Below are 20,514 nucleotides of genomic sequence, written 5' to 3'. Positions count from 1 at the left end.
GCAGGAAGCTGGTGCCCAAGCTTTGAGTCTGCCACTTGGTTACATTAAGTAAGTGCCAAAAATATGAAAGCCATAAAAAAAAAAATATGAAAGCCTTGTTTGGATCCTTCTGAAATCTTTCAGAAAGTCTTTATTGGTCTTTATTACTTCTAATGGCTATTCCAGTAGTTGTGGGAGGCTTCCTTGATTCGAAGAGTGATATGAGATCACCATAAGAAAGAATGATGTTCTCAACCAGGTGACATTTTCAGGGACAATGTCCCAACAGCAGTCAAGAGGCTGCAGAAGGGCCTGATGAATGAGTTCCATGAGTCTTTTAGAGGATCTGCCTTTTTGGAGAAGGGAAGTTTGTAAAAGTATGTAGAAAAGCTTGGCCATTCTTCCATTCCCAAGAGATTTCTCCAAATATTGGCAAATTTGTCAGAACAAAATGACTTGTAAAGATGATTGTCTGCCATTATGGGCTTCACAGATGAACTGTAACCTCTTCATTGTGGTCAGAGCCAAGGCAGAAGGTAAAATGAAATGGCAGGTTTCTGGAAGGGAGACGCTTGTTTCCAGAGGAAGTCTTGACTGCAACCCCACTCATCATCATCATCATCTCTCTCTCTCTCTGTCTCTTTTTCTTTCATAGAGGAGAGGGAAAGGGGTTGAGGGAGAGGGACAGAGAGAATCCCAGGTAGGCTCCATGTCCAGCATGGAGCCCCATGCGGGTCTCAATCTCACGACCCTGAGATCATGACCTAAGCTAAAATCAAGAGTTGGGAACTTGACCGACTGGGCCACCCAGGTGCCCCTCATCATCTCTTTTGATCTATCTTTGCTAAACTCTGAATAGCTTGTTTGGATGTCAACAAAATCAGATCATTTTCATTAAACAGTAACACCAACAACAAACCCTTAAAACTTTTCTCTGCTGGTGAAATTACTTTAGAAAATTAACAGTTTTCTTCAGTTCCCTGTGTAAAATAAGCCTCCTAATTTTGTCTCATGGGGCCCATTTCCCCTAGCCTGTGTCAGGAGGCAGATAAAGAAGAAGAATCCACTGGATTTCTCACTGCCCCCCCCCTTTGTCTCTCCTACCCCCACTTGGGTCCTTACTTTCAAAACATTTCTAGAGAGAAGAGACCTTCTAGTTTTGGGCATCTGAGAATATTGTAGAAAACTCTAGTCCTAGAGGAAACCTAGAGAGAAGCCATAGGACTCAGAGAGGGGGCTTTTAGTTCTGATAGTCATTCAGTTGTGATGTACCTTTTGGTTGATAAAAACCAGGGCTTGACTGTACTGACAAATTATTATGTGTCAGGTACTTTCCATTTTCTTATTTAATCACCATAAGATACCCATGAAGACAATAGTTTCAAACTTACTTTGCAGATAAAGAAACTAAGATTTAGAGTGAGTATGTGAATTATTCAAAGTTAACATCAGTAGAATGTAAAGAAAAAGAAGGTATGCCTGGGTGGCTTAGCGGTTGAGTGCCTCCCTTCGGCCCAGAGTGTGATCCTGGAATCCTGGGATTGAGTCCCACATCAAGTCCCACATCAGGCTCTCTGCATGGAGCCTGCTTCTGCCTCTGCCTATGTCTCTGCCTCTCCCTCTCTGTGTGTGTGTCTTTCATGAATAAATAAAATCTTAAAAAAAAGAAAGATAGGAAATCAAATTGAATTTCAAGATGAAGACAATAGTTTAATTTATGAAACTCCATCACTTATCCTCCGGGTAAGAGGGCCAGGGGCCACTTCCCTCCAGGGGCATGTGGTTTCAGAGAAAGTCCCTATGATTTAGCCTGGAACCTTCATGGTGGACTGTGTCCCCCAGGGGACTTTGGACAATTCATGCAGACATTTTTGATTATCATAAGTTGGGTAGACCTTAATGTCCTCTAGTGGGTGAAGGTCAGGAATGCCAGTAAACATCCCTCAATGCCAGCACAGCCCTCACACCAAAGAATCATCAGGTCTAAAATGTTAATAGTGCCAAGGTTGAAAAACCCTGCTTAGATAACCTTGCTTAATTAATGAAATTCCATAAATTAATTTATGAAAGTCAGGCAGTGGCAGATTAAAGGAATTTGAAAAATCGGGAATTTTGCTGATATTTGGGTCTATAGAAGGCAAGGGCTTTTCTCCATTGTGAACGGATGCCCTTCACTTTCCTTACTTCCAGTGCTTCTCACAGTTCTATGTACAGGAGGATGTGGACTGGACTAGACAGACAGACTAGAGGCCAGTTGGCTTTGATGCAAGAAGCTACTTAGTCAGAATAAGGTGGCGGAAATGAAAACCCGAGAAGAATGGTGAGATGCTGGTTTGGAACGTAAGATTCCAACTGGCCACCCATCATTTTGGAAGACCTGTCTTGAGGTCTTGGGATCAAGAGCAACATTCCATTTCATTTCTTGTTTCCCCATTATGCTAAAAGCACCTTCTAACTCAAGGAGTGTTTTTCTGTGCATGGAATGGGCTAAATTCATGACCACTTTAGGCTTTAGCGTTTACTGTTTGCTCTGCCTGGAATATTGTTTTCCCCCAGTGTTTTCATTGCTTGTTCTCTCATAGCATATGAGTTTCATTCTTAAAAGTCACCTTCTCAGAAAATCCTTCTCAATCTTAAAGTAGTCTTTATCCCCTCATACCTTTCATTCTTTCAAATTGTTGTGTTTTTATTTTTACAGCTTTGTGAGACTTAAAATTGTCATTTACTTGTTTACCTGTTTGTCTGCTAGAATTTAAGTTTCACTAGAATTTAAGTTTCATGAGAACAAAGGTTTGGCTTGTCTTCATCATTGCTTTATTCTGCATTGCTGTACCTTCAGTCTTTGACAACTTTCTTTTTTTCAAATGAAAGAATGAATGCGTGTGTATGTGTGTGTGTGTGTGTGTGTGTGTGTGTGTGACTGAGCACCGACCTGTAAGACCATTGAGTCGCACAATTCCAGAGCACAGCAGACCTGGGTATAGTGAACAAGATCTTGAAAGATTATTTGTTACCTGAAGTCATGGAACTCTTACGGGGATTACCCACATAAGGATCATAATTTTTCTCTAAAAGTTGAGAATAATGACCAAGTTACGAAGGCAACACAGAACCAGCAGTCTTTGTTTAATCTGTGAGCACTGGACTAGGCAGCATTTTATTTGGAGTTTAACAAAACTCTACTTGGACCATCTGTTTCAGGAACAATAAATAAACAGAAAATATAAATTTAAAAATAATGAGGAAGATAGCACATTGGGCAATCGGTTACCCATTTAGGAAAGACAGAGTGATAGCAATGTTATGCTCAAAGTATCTCAGTTATTCCTAATTGATCAAAATACCCTGATGTTTATAGCAAATGAGAGAGTGACTCAGAATGAAATGAAGTCAGCGAAATGCCAGAAGTTTTTACATCCAAAACAGAGACATGGCCCATATGTTCAGAAATACTTTTGTCCTTAGGAAATGTTTATGAAAAAATGGATAGGCAGTTCCTCAAAAAAGAGACTCAACTAATAGTAATACGGATTCAGATAACAGAAGCATTTTTTCCATTAAGAGCACCTTCCCTTCCCTTTTAATTGCTAATTTCTCCACCACTCTGCTTAAGAAACATTCAGATAGCAAATGCAAAAAGTGCAATAATAGCATACTCCTCTTACATGCAAAAAGATTTTCAGAAAGTTTTTCATGATATCATCAATATATTGTTTTTGGTAAGTAAACATGATGAATGATTAATAGTGCCATGGTCTCATAATATGCTAAATATATTCACAGATATTTATAAACAACTCTAAATCTAAAATCTGCACTCCACATAATCCCATACAATTATATTGGTACATATAATGATTTCATCATTTTTCAAAGTAAGAAAATTATCAAGTAGTGGAAAGCTGGTGTGGTTAAGACCAAGAAAGGCAGATGATTGGTGCTCTGTGGAGCTTTGGGTGACACAGGACAGGGACTGCTGGTTGGGAGAGCAAGCACAGGAGCCTTCCATTAGAAAGGGAAGTTCAGATCCTGTCTTATGAGAACATTTTAATGAAGTCTTCCCGATAGAATGGTCATACATTTTATCATCAAGATGAGGAATTTTGAGAGTAAAAGGGGTAGTTATGAATAATTATACTGGGATAATTGGTGTGCATTGGAACTAATCCTGCACACTCCTATCGATGGGAGTAACAGAAACGGTAACAGTGTTACTGTTGTGTATGTTCTATTGCTGGGAAGCTAAAGAGATTTCCATATAGTTCCCAATGATCCCCACCTCTTTGTGAAATTACTTCCTCTTGAGTGTAGGTTGGACCTAAAGACTCTCTTCTTGCAAATAGAATACAGAAAAGTGATGGGATGTCACTTCTGAGATTAAGTTTTAAAGTGACTATGACTCTCACTTTGCTCTCCATCCCTCATTTTCTCTTGAATTCCTTGCTCTGGGGAAACAAACTCCTGTGTTGTGAGCTGCCTTTATGGAGAGAAGCCCACGAGGCAAGGAACTGATGTCTTTGGCCAACAGCCACCTGAGTGAGCTTGAAAGTCATCCTCCCTCAGTTGAATCTTAAGATAACTACAGCTTCAGCTAATACCTAAATTACAGTGTCATGAAAGACCCTGAGCCTGGGACCCAGCTATGCCATGCCAGATTGCTGATCCATGGAAACTGTGAAATAATAAATACTTGCTTTTTTCACTCCCTAAGTTTCAGAGCCATTTGTTGCATAGTGAGAGATAACAAATACAGAGACCATCAGATGTCAGGATACTGGTACGGGTTTGTGGTTCGGGGTCAGATGGACTGTCTTTTTAATTGGTGGTTCTGGTGGAAAATAGGCGCATGTGAGTGCCACAGATAGGTTGATTGAGGTCAGACGAGGAGTTTTCAGTAACCCTGGGAATTAAGTCCATCTTGATGTGTTTGCATTCCTGCTTCACTTGGAGGAAAATAGAAGTTGAGTTCATTTCTTTACAGATCCTTCAATTTTATGTTCTCTGACCAATATCCCCTTAAATTCAATGAAATTTAGACTTTCAGAAAACATGAAAACCAAGAAAAACAAAGAAAAATTCATCCTATCATTATCAATCTGTGACTTTTCAGATATTCTGAAATAATTTTTTTTTAGCCAAGACACGTAGTAGAATTTGTACAACATTTATGGTGAAATGGCCTCAAAATTATTTGAAGTTAACAGAGCAGGATAATGAATAAGGAAGAAAAAGAATATACCACATTTATTTTTTTCTCCTCTGCCCCCTTTCTCTATTTTTTTCCCTTCTATCCTTCTATTCTAGCTCCTGAGATGGTTAAACTGTTGTGTTGGGGTTTCTCCTTGCCCAAGGGGTGCTCTTGAGAGGGATTTAGACAGAACATCAGGGTTCTATTAGAAGTGGCTGGCTTTCACCATGTGGAAAGCCTGCAATTGAATTTATCTTTGTGTGCTTTATGCCTGATGTGTTTAAGGTGCAGAGAGTGCCCCAGGGTCTCAAGGTGAATGCATGAAATGACAACAATTAAATGAGATCCAACTGAAAAAGTAGAAGCTGAAAGAATAGAAATCGGTCCTTGGGAAGGAGCCCAACCTGACTTGCCTATCAGGATTGAAGAGCAGAGATTAGGATTTATGATGTCACAGCCCAGAGATGAAAGCTCCTGGTGCAGAGACCCTCTGTCCTAGTATTGGCAAATGTTGGCCATACAAGATGCCATGCAGATGCTTTATTTCAGCGTCTTTACCATGCAGATGAAGACACAGTGTTAAGGAGGTCATGTTGGCAGCAGATCGAACCTGGAACTCAGATGGCTGTATTGTTGGCAATGTTGTAGGTGCTCACTCTGGAGGTTCAGGCCTCTTAACTGTATGACCTGGCAAGACATGGGCTAGGCTTCTGTTCCTATATTAGTAAAAATGAAGACAATGCTCATTCTTATTGCACAAGGTAGTTATCAGGCGTGATAGCATGGGCCAGAGTGAATCCGCATCGATGTGGTGATTCTTACTGCTTGAGAATTTGCCCAGGGATTTAGCTGAAGATTGACAGAGTCTAGACTTGGAGCCAGCTTTTCTAACTTTGTGTCCAGCATTCTTTCTCTGACATCAAGTCCACTGGAAGGATAGAAGGCAGTGATTCCAGAATCTGCAGGAACACAGACCCTGTCCTCAGCTGGTGAGCAGTCTCCTAGGACACACGCAAGGAGGCATGAGGGTACTATAGGAGCTATTTTAGCTATAGGGAGCAATGCATACTGGTTGCTCTGAAAGACCACGTGGAGGAGCTTTTGGCTCTGGGTCTTTGGCCTCCTACAAGGTTTTCAGGGCTCTCTGACTTAATTTCAGGTGAATCTTGACAGTTCAATACTGCAGAGGGATCTGGAGAACAACAAATCATTGTAGTAGTTGACAAATCATTAAAGCCAGAATCAGAATTGTTGATAAAGAGAAAAAGAAGATCCCTTGTGCAGGTGAGACCTCTGTCTAGAGCACAATGACCAATCCTTGGTCAGGGTCAGCTGTGCACCCAGCCTGAGGATGGGGCCCTCCCCAGATCAACACACTTTCCATGTCAGCTCTTTCCAATGTTTGAAGAGACCACAGCAGTCATTACCATGCATTTCAGAGCCAGTCACACCTGGGTTGCAGCCCATGTCTGTCACTAACTGGCTAAGAAAATGAGGACAATGATTTCACCTGTCTGAGCCTCATTTGGCTCTTCGGGGAATTAGGGGAAATAATTAGGCCCAGCCATAGGTTCGTTGTGAAGACAGAGGGTAATGATGCATGTAAAATCCTGTATGTAGAGCCCAGTGCCTGGCAGGCAACATGTGCCAGTAAGTGAGAACCAGACATGCATTTGGACGCTCCTCTGTGGGATTCATAACTCATGAGGTTAAGCCAGGGGAAGGCAGGTGAGAGCCTTTCCTTCTCACATTTGGATCAGGAAAGTAATTTTACTGCTGCTGTCCATCCCAAGGGAAGTGTATGAGTCCCTGCCGCCCCCTCCCCCATTAGGGAGGGATCTGAGCCAGATAGTGTTATGAAGCTGGCCATTCCTGCAGCCCCGTGACCACCATTCCCAACTCTGGTTTTCCCAGCAGAGCCTCATAACTTTGTTTAGTATAAAGGACTGAGAATTATTAGAAACACTCTGGTTTTCTCTTTTATCATATTCTGCAAGGGGCACATGGAGTGGCAGACATCCAGTGATCCATGTGACCCTCTGTGCCTGACTCGCCCGCCATGGGCATTTGACAAATATAAACAAAGGGTGCCTGCCCCTCCTGCCAGTGGAACGATATAGAAGCCGTGAAGAGTTCTGGGTGAGTTACTTACTAGACACCTAAACTTTTAAATGACCTGTCCCATGCTCCAGCCCAGGACAGACTTGCCTTTCTGCACAAGCCAGTTCCCGCTCCTGCCAAGCTGAGCCCCCAGACAGGCTGGCCAATGCCGGTCACTTCGCTTTACCTATACCCACACGAGGTATCATTTATGTCTCTGCTGGAATTTGCCTCCTGCCACTTTCACACCTGGCTGTTTTTTACTCTTTCTTTAAAACCCACTGCTGGGAGCTGCCTGGGGCCCCAGCTTGGTTGCCGGGAGAGCTGTGCCTACCCACACCACGACCCCATTTCACAGGTGTGCCCGCCTTTCTCTGCGGCTCACCTGGGCTCCTGGAGGGCCAACACTGCACCTTTTGCAGTAGTGCCTCCGCCTTCCAGCATGGCTGTTGGAACTCAATGAATGATTGAAGAATAAGTGAATATTCTTATATCACAAATGTCCTGGCATTTTACATCTGTACCATATACTTATCGTTTAATTGTAGTGTCTTATATTAAATTTGTTCCTTCTGTTTTGGCCATGTGATCTGGCTGGGTTATAAAGCCGTGGTTTCATGGCTGGCACTCCGTTTTACTGGTCAATATTTGCTTTACCACCACTTCCCTGCATTTAGAATGGTAATCACTGACATTTGTTTGCTAGTCTAAGCTTCCGACAGGCCCAGGCTGCATTTGTGCTTCTCTGCGACCTTCGAGGTCAATGAGATGAGCATTTCAAGTATTTTGTGCATGTGAAAGCTGAAGCTCTGAGAAGTTGAGAGCAGACTTGAATTCAAGTTGTTTGGGTGGGAAAAAAATAGAATTGTTCTAAAATAATTTTTGAAATTGCATCTGCTGCGTATTCAGAAAGTTCTGGCCGGCTGAGACTTGGTACCTTCTTGAGTGGCTGGTTGAATAGCCATAACTGCATTCAGTCCTGGAGCGGGGCTGAGGGGTCTGCACCTCACAGCACCCCTGAGGCCATCACACTCTCCTGGTGGGTGATTTGTTAGAACGGCTGTTGCCCCTTTCATAGGAGCAGTTCCTGACTCAACACCAGGCCCCCTTTCATGTCTGTCCTCATCTATTACAAATGTCTCCAGGAGAAGAGCTTATAGTGGATGGCAGAGTGATTTTAATGGCTAATTGAAAAATCATGGGCTTTTAAAGCTCAGAAAGGCTTTCAAAAAGATTGATGATGGCCTATGGATGTGGTTTACCTTCTGCAGCTCTGTGTGTGACTTTCTTCCCTGAGGATATAAAGTAGGTCACTCACCCTCCAGTGGCTGGTCTCTCTCTCTCTCTCTTCTGATTAAATGGCTGCATGTCATTGCATGTTGGTATATGGCTTCAGTAGTTTCCCCTTCTCTTTTTAGTTGTAAACTTTGGAGATGATAAGAAGGCCTGGGATATTTTGAGCCTCTTTTTTTTTTTTTTTCCTCTCTCTCTTTCTAGGTGGAATTGTGGCTGTAATTTATTCCACACCATGGGAAATAGACGTCTTTCCCGAAGTGGTAAAGAAACCTTTTTAAACAATGAAGTGTCATGGTGTGCACATGGATGGTGATGTCATCAACACCTAATAAATAAAATAATAACATTTTATGTTTCATGCCATGATTCTGCTCCCCCAAATCCTTGTAGTTATAGCCTAAGTCAGTGCTTTGGAAAGAGAGCCAATTTGAATGTGGGTGAGCATCAATTAAGAGGTGGGAATTCAGAGCTTTCTTGGTGATTGTCACACTGTTATGGAAAGCTCCCCAGGGCATCCTCAATTTCCATGTAGACTAGATTAGGAGTTCTCAGGCTTTGGAATTTCATGCAGCAGTAAAATTTCCAAAAACATTAGAATACTGACATGGTTGTTTATTTTTAATTTGGCTAAAAAAATAAAAGAACACTAGAAATAAAAAAAATTAAAAAAAAGCCCAAGCTAAAATCAGATCAACAAAGAGATGTCCCTCCCAACTATAATCACTGCATGTTTCATAAAAGAAATGAACCTTCAACACCAAAATATCTAAAAAGCTTAGGTCTCTAATCTGTAAATAAATGTTTTAAATAGGCTACATTTTGCATTATGCAAAGCTTACTACATTTTTCTTATTTTATCATGAGCACATCTTGTTGCTTCAACTTCTAACAGAGGAGAGACGGAAATACATGATAGATTAAATAGGCCTAGGTAAATGCAGGAAAAAAAAATACCTGCCAATATTGTAATATTGCTCTTTCTGGCTAGTGGCACCAAAGGGATCGTTTCTAATTTTTCTTTTTGTTTGTGTATTCTAAAATCTATTAAAAAATACTTAATGTTCTTAATAATAATAGAACTATGTAAACTATGTTAGATCTTCAAATCAGATTTTTCAGGGGTAGGGGCAGCTGTAAAGGATACGTCTTGCGACGTTCATACAAATGTCGGACATCATGCCCCTGGAGTGTGTTTTTGCCCTTAGCAGCAGGCGGCGGCTGGTCCTCTGCCATGTGGTGACTTGAGTGTCATTGCCTTTGTCTCCGCTTATGCCTCTCCTGCTGCCACCACCCCGGATTCCAAGCTCCTCCTTCTGTCTCTTGCTTTCTGCTTCCTCAGGGCCTCCTCTTGACCTCTCACCGCCCTTGCCGTCCCATGCCTTTGTCTGTGTGGCCATTCAACTCCTGCGTCCTCCGTCTGCTGGTCTGCATCTTTCCTTTCTACCTCCAGATCCAATTCCTGAAAAAGGCAGATTCTATTGGGGCCTGTGGTGTATGGTGCCCCTGTGTGAGCAGAGCTCTTGCTCAGGACCTCAGAGGCTGTCACCAGCCAACTTGCTGGCTGCCGTGGAGGCCAGTGCCTGGCTCTGGGCCACCTGGCTGTGGTTTGGGGCACACTCTGTGCTAGGCACATCACTTAGGTTATTGATTTCATGACTTTTAAAGACCTGTGAGGTAGGTGACAGTATTGAACTTACCTGTGCTCTGGAGAAAACAGCCATGATTATGCAATCCCCAACCCTTTGGTGTTCCCAGTGCTGGCTGACCACAAAAGACCACCCTGCTCTCTCATATTCTCCCAGAATCCCCAGCCCCACCCTTCCCTATGTGACTTTCATAAGATTTGCAATGACTCTCTTATTTGCTTGCCTCAATAAAACCCCCAGGTTTCTCATTAATGCATGTTCTTCCTGTTGCAATAGCCTGAATAAAACCATCCCCTTAATTGTGCATTTTGTCTTTCACATAGGAAGCATATTCTCCATTTCTATTCCTGTGTAAACTAAAATATGCCGCAAACCACGCAAACATAAATAGCTAGCATTTGGTCTCAAGAGTAGCTGTGGAACAAGACTCCAAATCTGTGTCCATTTTACTGAAGTCACACATTGTCACATCAGCCTCATTGGGATAGCTGAAGACTTTCCCAGGAAATGGTTCTCTGAAGAGAACAGTGCTCTTGGCCAGGCAAGTCAACACTGCCTGCTGATAAAGGTGCTTATATTTTCTAAACAGAAGAACTCCACATTTAAGCCTACAGTCTTTTCCTTGGTCTGTCAAGTTTGTCAGAAACAAGCGCTTAGAGTTCCAGAAGCACCCTCATTATTCACCATTCTTAGGATGAGCTTTGGAGTCTTGGCAAGAAGCTGGCCACATCCAAATGTGAAACAGGCAACAGACTTGTTGTTGAAAGTGAGCACCGATGGATGGGTCGCATGACAGATGCTGTCTGGAGGACATGGTTGTGATGCCGAATGCTCTGGTCACCATGGCTAGGATCTGATGGAAATAGGAATGCAAGATATATCACTAATACTCGAATGAGTTAGATGTTGAAATGGTATTTTGGATACATCGTGTTTAAATATAAATCACTAAAATAAAAAAAAAATCAAGTAAAAAGAATTGCTTCTTTTGCTCGTGTTTCATGCCATAGCCCTCGATTATTATACACAGTTTATGAGTCTAGGAGACAAGGACCCTGGAACTTGCGCGTACTGGATAGAGCAAATTGTGCACAGCCTGTTTCCAAGTTTGTTCCAAAGACGATCGACCCTCCAGGGCAGTGAGACCTTCTGGCACCCTGTGAATTTGTGGCCAGGACAGCAGGGAGTGTTCTGGGAAGAGGCTTTTTTCTGCTTCAAGTGCCAAGTCAGGGAAGATGCTTCTGTATGGCAGAAAGTGCCTCCCCAAAAGATATTTTGTGATCCTGTGTGAAATTTAAGTATGTTCATTACATGAATATATATCTGTATATTATAAATTCTCCAAATTTGTTTGCTTACATGATTTTTTCTTTTTTTCTTTTCAATATTAAGGAATCTTGGTGTCTTTAAAGAACCAATTAAGACCTTCATGAATTAAGTTTTGCTAATCTTGACTTCTGGCTTGATACTTGTCACTTTCCTGGCCAGTATTTCTGGAGAGGGCAGGAAGGAGACCAGTGGTTGCCCTGAAAACCTTGCTCAGCTTCAACCTGTCCGGATTTGTCAGGCAGGAGAGAGATGGGGCAGGAGGAGGGCTGGTAGCAGCACTACTTCCCAGGATCCTAGGTGTTAGCATGCACTTTCTTCCTGATTGAAAAAAATACATATGCATACCTCAGAATAAATGATAATTCTAGAAAATGCTTATTTCTTTTGTTTCTAAAGTGTTTGAAATTATTTTCATCTTAAGACCAACAAATGGGCTTCTTCTTTTTAATAAAACATTACTTAATTTGAAAGTATAATACAGGGACGCCTGGGTGGCTCAGTGGTTGAGTGTCTGCCTTGGCTCAGGGCGTGATCTCGGGGTCTGGGGATCGAGTCCCACATCAGGCTCCCTGCAGTGAAACTGCTTCTCCCTTTGCCTATGCCTCTGCCTCTCCCTCTGTGTCTCTCATGAATGAATAAATAAAATCTAAAAAAAAAAAAAAAGAAAGAAAGTATAACACATTTTAAGTCTACTTGAACCTACAAGTAGAGAAAAAAGTGTTTCTAGAGTTCAGATGTATTAAAAACAAAATTAATTCCCTGTTCTTGCTTTCCTAAGACCCCTGGCTTAACCTGAAAAGCCAGTTCTACTCGTAATCTCCGTTTAGGAGAAACAAAAATTGTAAGCCACATCTTTTATTTCCAACACTCTGAGACTTCAAAAAATGTATTTACACCAATGAATTCCTATTAAATGAGCAAATGGCACCAATGGAGCTTAAACGGCTTGTTAAAAGACATAGTGGTTAAGACAGGCCACATATCCGTCTGCTGACCCCATGGCTATCTCTTCTTTCTTGTTGGCCGCATTTCCCTATAAAAACAGGTCCTCTGGAATTTCATTGCCTGTGGTCAAACCCCCGTCCTGCCACTTAGAAAGCACGTGTGTAGGTTCAGTTATGTAACTATCTCAGCGTGGTTGGGCTGCCAGAACACAAATACCACTGACTGGGTGGCTTATAAACAACAGACACTTATTTCTCATGGTTCTGGAGTCAGGGGGAGTCCATGATCAAGGTACCAGGAGATTCAGTGTCTGGGGAGGGCTTGATTTCTGGTTTGTAGGTGGGGCCATCTTTTTGCTCTATCCTCAAATGGCAGAAGGGCCAAGGGAGCTCACTGGGGCCTCTTTTATAAGGGCACTAATCTCATTCATGAGGGCCCCATCCATATGACATAATCCTCCCCCAAAGCCCCTACCTCTATATTACCATCAGGTCGGGAGTTAGGTTTCAACATATGCATTTTGGGGGGACATAAACATTTAATCTATAGCACTGACCAACCGGAATTTTGAGTTCCTTTGCTTTGAAATGGACATACAGGCTTTTTTTGTGGGGGGGGGGTGGGGATATGTGTGGAAGAAGTGCAATTTTAATGAGAAAGTGAGCATGCATTGCCCAGAACAGTTCTGCATCTATCAAGGTTTGTGCCTCTTATAGCAATCAATACTTGCATCCTCACCATGACTGCAGGTTCACTTAGCACTACCATTTTCTTTTCTTGTGATGAGCACAGAACCCAGGCTTTCCCCACCAGCCATTGTGCCTTGGTGCTTCCACTCCAGACTGTCTGCTATGTGGAGTATGATGATAGTTTTCCTTCCTGGACATGAACAGAACCCTGCCTTCCAACATGGAGCCTGGCCTGGCTGGTGAGGCAGAAGAAAGGAGTCCACATCCTGGAGGACATGCTCGGCTACCATTTTATTTCTAATTCTGGTCCTGGGTAACCAGTGTCCTGTGGTGACGTGTCATGAGGAAATAGTCTCTCTGTCAGTAGTGGCATTACTTTAACACATAGGAAAATACTGGAAGATCAAAAGTAAAACTCAGCCTGCTGGTGGCATTATCATTTGTGTTCTGCTTTCCTGAGTTGGTGATAAGCTCCTTGAGGCCAGGGTTGATATTCCCTGAGGCTGGAAGCACAGGTTCTCATAGAATGCTCGGGGAATGAGTTAATGGAAGACAAATCCTAGACTCCAAGGTCAGCTGACAAACATCTGGGCCAGGATAGAGACAGCCAAGATGAAAAGGCAGTGAGTTGTTTACTGAGAGTGTGAACAACAGTCTCAAAATTAACTTCAACCATAAGAAACTGGTTAAAAAGGTGTCAGAGAACACTGGGAAGAGACCCCCGGAGGCATGGCCCAAGGCCGATGCAGCTGTGTGCTGTCAAGGAGAAGCCCATATTTTGCACATGGATCAGATCCCAGTGCATCAACACTGGCATCCAGCCCTGGTGCGGACTGGTCTCAGAGGGATGCTGCGGATCCTGGAGGCACTTCCAGAGGCTCTATTATGGATGAGATGAGCAATAGCTGTGTAAAAGAAGCCAAGGTGAACATTCTGTGCATAATTTGAACACCTCTTAATGTGAGAGGATATCTCTGAGTGCCTGGGATGCTTCAATATCTGATTTGGTTTGGAAGCTTGCAGCCTTGACCACCAAGTCATCTGGGAGTGGAAGGAGGAAGGAAAATACCCAAGATTCTCATGGCCCACCTATACATACTTTGACATTCCATAACTTTCTTAACTCTTTTGTTAAGTTCACAAATATGACTTTGTTATTTTCAATTAAAAATTAAATGTATAGTCTGAAAATCTCATCGAAATGAACCCTGCACTGGATCTTCATTTATTTGGCAGAAGCTACCTCTGTTCAGGTAAGTGGGGTGCCTGCATTCGCAGGAGAAATAAGTAAGGGCCAGAGAGATCACATCACCTCAGTTCCAAGTAACAAATTGTTACATGCCAAATACAACTTCAAATCCTTTACTTTTTAAGTAATGGATTGTTCTTGCTCTGTATGCTCAAGGACAGTATATCAAAGTGGAAATAAAAATCTATAGGCTTTGCTGTACTCTACACTTGCACATGCCCACGCATGCACATTTCACACATGCGCACACACGCAAACAGAGAGAGGCCCACAAAGACGTTATGGAGAAGTTCTAGGAATAGATTGAAATGAACCTTGAATTAAAAAGTTGGTGTAAGTGTTGTTATGTCACAGGAAGCAGCTACTTGTATGCCCCTCTGCCTCAGAAATGTCTAGGTTTCACTGTGGCTACCTTACCCTTGGTAGATATAGTTAAGTCTATGTGAAACAAAGTTTCTAGACTAACTTTTGCTATCTGAAGTATTGATGAAATGGTTTCTCTTCAGGCATTAATTCTGGTGATTAATGCTATTGTGACGTCTTTATTACTGTCCCTTGACAAAGCTGGCAGGAATTGTCTTTGGGGAGGGACAAGTCCTTCTAAGTAAAAAATTCATCTATTTAACCTCTGTTGAGAGATATCATGTCAGGATGTGTGCGGTCACTGAAATTTTATCTATGGTTATCAGGCACTCTCAGGATTTCCTTTTTATAACTTTTTAAAAATTCTATCAAGAAGCCTATAGTCAATCCCAGATCTGTCAGAATGGCCTTTAAATTCAGTCTAATCTCTGTCATGCGCTTGGCCATTGATGTGAGTCACTTTGACATTTTTGAGGCTGCAGGTTTCTCAGAAACAGTGCAAAAGAGACAGTTTTACAAATGCTGTGACCTTGAAATAAAAAAGTCACTTCGTTTTCCTGCTCCAGATATTACCAGGTGCCAGCTTGAAATACAAGTAAGAAAAGGCAATGAAATTACGCAGCTTGAATTTGTCCTTGCAAATCCACATTAAGTAACTCACACTTATCAATGAGATTTTGTTCTGTGCCTAGGGCAGTTTGCTAGAAAATTAGTCTGAATTGATAGGGAGGATCTGAGGGGTTTAGTTTTTGGTGGACTTTATGCTAAACATGAACCCCAAAGCAGGTGTGTTATCAGACTTAAGCTCAGGAAATGATGAAAGCTTGGGGGAAAGCCAGCCTGCGCAGCAAGTACTAAGGTCCATGAGGGCAAAGGAGGGAGATTGGGAGAAATGATGGACCACCTTGGAGCTGAAGTGAAAATGTGTTTAAAAGGTATTTTAGGGGGGACAAAAATGTGAAAAAAAATAGGCTGCATCAGACAGACGAGACCATTTTTGTAAAAGTGTTCTAAACTGTGTGACCCACACATCAATATCAAATAATCACATCAAAATTTAGCATCCACACCAGTAATGTCTGACGTTCCTGGTTCTTCTTGGTTGTTGAGTCATTCTCTAGTCTCCAAACGTGGGAGGAGCATGTATGGACGGGAAAGGCAGGCAGGTGTTGGTGGAGGTGGTGCTGCATCTGAGGAATCTGAAACATTTCAAAGGAGGAAGTGGTAACTTGCCATGATTTGGAAATGGACAAATATTATTTTTGTTAAAAAAATTCTTTCATTTATTTATTCAATAAGTTCTTATTGACTGCCTAGTCATTTTAAAGAACATGTTGCGTACCGAAAATACAACCATGAGCCAAAATGGCCCTTTGAGATTCCTAACCTAGCACAGAAGACAGATAGTAATGGAATATCTCCCAAATATAAAACTGCAACTATGGCAAATGCTAAAGATTAAGCTTTAGCCTTTTAGATTTCTCAATGAAAAGTATTTAAATGTATAAGCATCAATCAGTTGGTCCTTATTTTGCATCTTTTTCTTTGATTCATTCATTGATAAATATTTCAGGGCTTGCTGTGTGGTAGGTGCCATGGCAGGCCCAGGGATACCACAGAGAAAAAGGCAAAGTTCCTGGTCTCATAACTTGAGAATAATTTGGGGATAACAGGTGATAAAAATGGCACAACACTTTATGTACATTCTTCTATTTCCGGTGACACTGGTAGATAGGTGTATTGTCTTTATTTTATAGATGGTGAAGTCCAGGTTGGGAGACATACATGGGTGAAGTCCAGGTTGCTCAAGATTACATTGTTAAAAAATGGAAAAAGTCAGAATTTGAATCCAGGTCTTCATGGTTTCAAAGACTGGACCTTCTACTACCCTGTGATTGTTGTCGTAAACTAATATGTAATAAATACACTCATTTTTGTTTGTTTCATAAAAAGTAAAAATGCATTGCTAGGGGTGCCTGGGTGGCTCAGTTGGTTGGGCATCTGCCTTCAGCTCAGGTCATGGTCTCAGGGTCCTGGAATCCAGCCTGTATCAGGCTCTGTACTCAGTGGAGTCTGCTTCTCCCTCTCTCTCTCTGCCTCTCCCTCTCATTTGTGTTCTCTCTCTCAAATAGATAAATGAAATCTTAAAAAAAAGTAACACTGCATTGCTGTCACATTGCTGTCTTGAGGATGAGGGTCAGGTTTCAGGGGATGTGCTCTTGTTTAAGAGGGAGGAAATTGATCTCCTTAACCACTGGATGCCCTATATTGATGGCATTCCTTTTTACTTCTGACTGATAATCTTTCTCAGCACTTGTCTCCTTAAATAAGATGGCTTGCCATTGTGTCACAATGAGGCCAGCCCCAGTTCCTTGTTCTTCTAATCGACCTGGTCCTAAAAGTACATCATCTATACTTATTGACTGAATTCATTCAAAACAAAGCACTTTCCTTTAAGTATTATGTATTAACTCCATAGTAACTCAGGCAAGAGGCTGGCCCAGAGCTCAGGGCAAAGCATCCAGCAGATTCTACCCTCAGCTGGGCACACAGACAACCCAGGCAGACAAATGGTGACAGGGCAAGAAAGATAGAAATCTGTCAACCTGACTTCATAGTTTTGTAGCTGTTTAGTTTTATAAAAAGTGCTTTTACAAATAGTAATGTGAACTAGGTGAGGATAATAGATATTTTGGTTTTTAAAAAGTTTGTTTATTATTTGTTTATTTGTTTATTTATTTATTTATTTATTTATTTCAGAGAGACCAAGAGTGAGAGAGAGAGCATAAGCTGGGGGAGCTGCAGGCAAAGGGAGAGGGGGAAGCAGACTCCCCACTGAGCAGAGAGCCCTTCATGGGGTTAGATCCCAGGACCCTGGATCATGACCGGAGATGAAGGCAGATGATACTCAAGTGACTGAGTCACCCAGGCACCCCAATAGATATTTTGATTTTAAGTATGAAGACAGTTGGGACAGAATGAACAGAGGGGACAGATGACTTTCATGCAAATTACAGCTCAGATGCTTGTCAGAGCCCAAGCTTCTCCTTCGTACTACATGCTTTTTGAAAGTAGTTTCCCACATACTTTTTGAAAATAGTTGTACACCTCAGGGTCATAGGAACATACATCCATTGCTGACAATTTCAGAAATGCCAAAAGCATCAAGACAAAATTAAAATCACTTGTAATTCCACTACCCAGAAATAGATAACATTTTGGTATGAATCTTAGAGCTTCTTTTCTGTAGGTATACACACATAGGGAAGCACACACTTTCTAAATTTGGAATTAGACTGAACATCCTCTTAAAAAGCTGGGATTTTCACTTAAAACTAATTGTCAATTTCTTATTTGATCAAATATTTTTGTAACATCATCTGTAACAACTGTATATTATTTTTGATGGAAGTCATACTTGATTCGAGTAATCTTTTATTATTGGGCTGTTGAGTTGTTTGCATAAATATGTGTTATAAATGGATATTTCAATTGAAAGTTGGTTTGGGGAAAAAGGGAACTTACCTTTTTTAAGTTACTAAATTCTCTTTCCCAAATTGTTAGATATAATTTTAAGGAATTATTTGAGAGGCATAATTCACATACAGTATGATACATGTATGTTATATGTGCAGTTTGATGAGATTGGCAAATGCATTTACCCCAATCAAGTCATAGATCATTGCCTTTTCTGGAAAGTTCCCACTTACCTCTTCAGTTGAATCCTCAAATTCATCCAGGGGCAACTACTTCCATTAACATTAAATTTTGCCAATTCTATGGCTTCTTATAAAGTGAATCATGTACTCTTTTTTTTTTTTTTTTTTATGATAGTCACAGAGAGAGAGAGAGAGAGAGAGAGAGAGAGGCAGAGACATAGGCAGAGGGAGAAGCAGGCTCCATGCACCGGGAGCCTGATGTGGGATTCGATCCCGGGTCTCCAGGATCGCGCCCTGGGCCAAAGGCAGGCGCCAAACCGCTGCGCCACCCAGGGATCCCTGAATCATGTACTCTTCATGTCTTTTTTTTCAGCATCATTTTTTTTTTGAGATTTATCCATGTTATTGCATTGATCATAGTTTATTCTTTTTCTTTTTAAATTGTTGCTGCGTGGTATTCTAGTATATGAATGTAGCACAATTTGTTTATCTCTTCTCGTGTTGGTAGACATTTTGGTTGTTTCTATTTTGGCTATATTTAATAAAGATACTATAAAGTCCCTATGCAGACTTTTGTATATTTGTTCGCTGTTTTTGTTTTGTTTTATTTTTCAAGCATATATTTCAATGGGTAAGTGCCTAGGAACAGAAATTTGGATCTTATGGTAGTTTCCTTATAAGAAACTCTTGAATGGCTTTTCAAGGTAACTGTGCTATTTTATTTTATACTGACATCAACAGTGTATGAGAGTCCTGGTTGTTCCAATTTATGAAAATATTGGTGTTGTCAGTCTTTTTTCAGATTAGCCATTCCAGAGGAGATACAATGGCACTTCATAGAGGTTTTCCTGTGCATTTTCCTTATAACTGACTGTGTTGAGTACTTCATGGGAATATTGGTCCTTCACATCTTCCTTTGTGAAGTGTCTGATCAAATTTTTAGTTCATTTTTAATTGGGGTATGTGTCTTCTAGTTGAGTTGTTTTTGTTCTTCGTATATTTTAGATAAAACTTGTTTTATATGTTCGTGAAAATTTCCCATAAGCCTATACCCTTCTTAGTAATGTACATACTGAGATTTTTGAGAACAGATGAAATCTTACTTTTTCCCTAACGGTTAGTGCTTTTTGAGTTCTAAGAGAGTTTTGCCAATTGAAAGTTGAAAACATGTTTTCATCTATTTTCTTCTAGAAGCTTTATAGCTTTAGCTTCTACATGTGACTGTATGATCCATCACAAATTAATTGTGCAAGAGGGAAGGCAGGGGTTGTGCCTCATAGTTTTCACATTGATCTCCAGCTGTTCTAGAACCAATTGTTGGAATAATTTTCCTCTCTTCACCGAATTACTTTAGCACTTTTGCTGAAAATTAATTTACTATATAAGTGTGAGTCTATTCCTGGCCTCTATTCTGTTCCACAGATGTATTTGTTTATCCTTATCTCAATGCCATATTGACTTGTTACTGTTGCTTTATAGTAAGCCTTAAAATTGAGAGAGTATAGTTCTTCCAGCTTGGTTTTCCCTCAAGTATTTTCTGCTTATTCTAATTGTTTTTTGGCATGTCATATACATTTTAAAAAAGAACTTGTCAATTTCTGTAAGAAAAAAGATTGTTGGGATTTTGATGGAGGTCATATCAAATCTGTAGATGAATTGAGGGGAACTGGCATCTTAGAAATTTTCAGTGGATTTTCCAATCCATAAATGTGATATAGCTCTCTAATTATTTAGAGTTTTCTTTTTATATTCCTCCAAGATATGTTTTAGAGTTTTCAGTGTATAGGTCTTTCACCTGTTTTGTGAACTGTATCCCTAGCATTTTGTGGTTTTATTATTTTTAAAAAAGATTTTATTTATTTATTCATGAGAGACACACACACAGAGAGGCAGAGACATAGACATAGATAGAGGGAGAAGCAGGCACTTCGTCCCCGATGTGGGACTCTATCCCGGAACCGGAATCATGCCCTGAGCCAAAGGCAGACACTCAAACGCTGAGCCACTCAGGCATCCCACATTTTGTGATTTTAATGTTATTTTATTTTATTTATTTATTTATTTATTTTTT

General features: G+C 41.0%; 1 long non-coding RNA gene across 1 annotated transcript in view; it reads left to right on the top strand.

Annotated features, from left to right (window-relative positions):
* LOC140616436 (uncharacterized) overlaps positions 1–8,883 on the top strand; it is a 40,535-nt gene extending 31,652 nt beyond the window's left edge. Inside the window, exons 4-5 of the long non-coding RNA XR_012016923.1 lie at positions 7,165–7,306; positions 8,765–8,883. This is a non-coding gene — a long non-coding RNA (uncharacterized lncRNA). The remainder of the gene's footprint in view (positions 1–7,164; positions 7,307–8,764) is intronic.
* The last annotated feature ends 11,631 nt before the right edge of the window (positions 8,884–20,514 follow it).

Source organism: Canis lupus, chromosome 24, assembly GCF_048164855.1.
Source record: "Canis lupus baileyi chromosome 24, mCanLup2.hap1, whole genome shotgun sequence".
NCBI lineage: Eukaryota > Metazoa > Chordata > Mammalia > Carnivora > Canidae > Canis > Canis lupus.
Note: the sequence above shows the minus strand (reverse complement) of the source record. Positions and strands in the feature narration are given on the sequence as shown.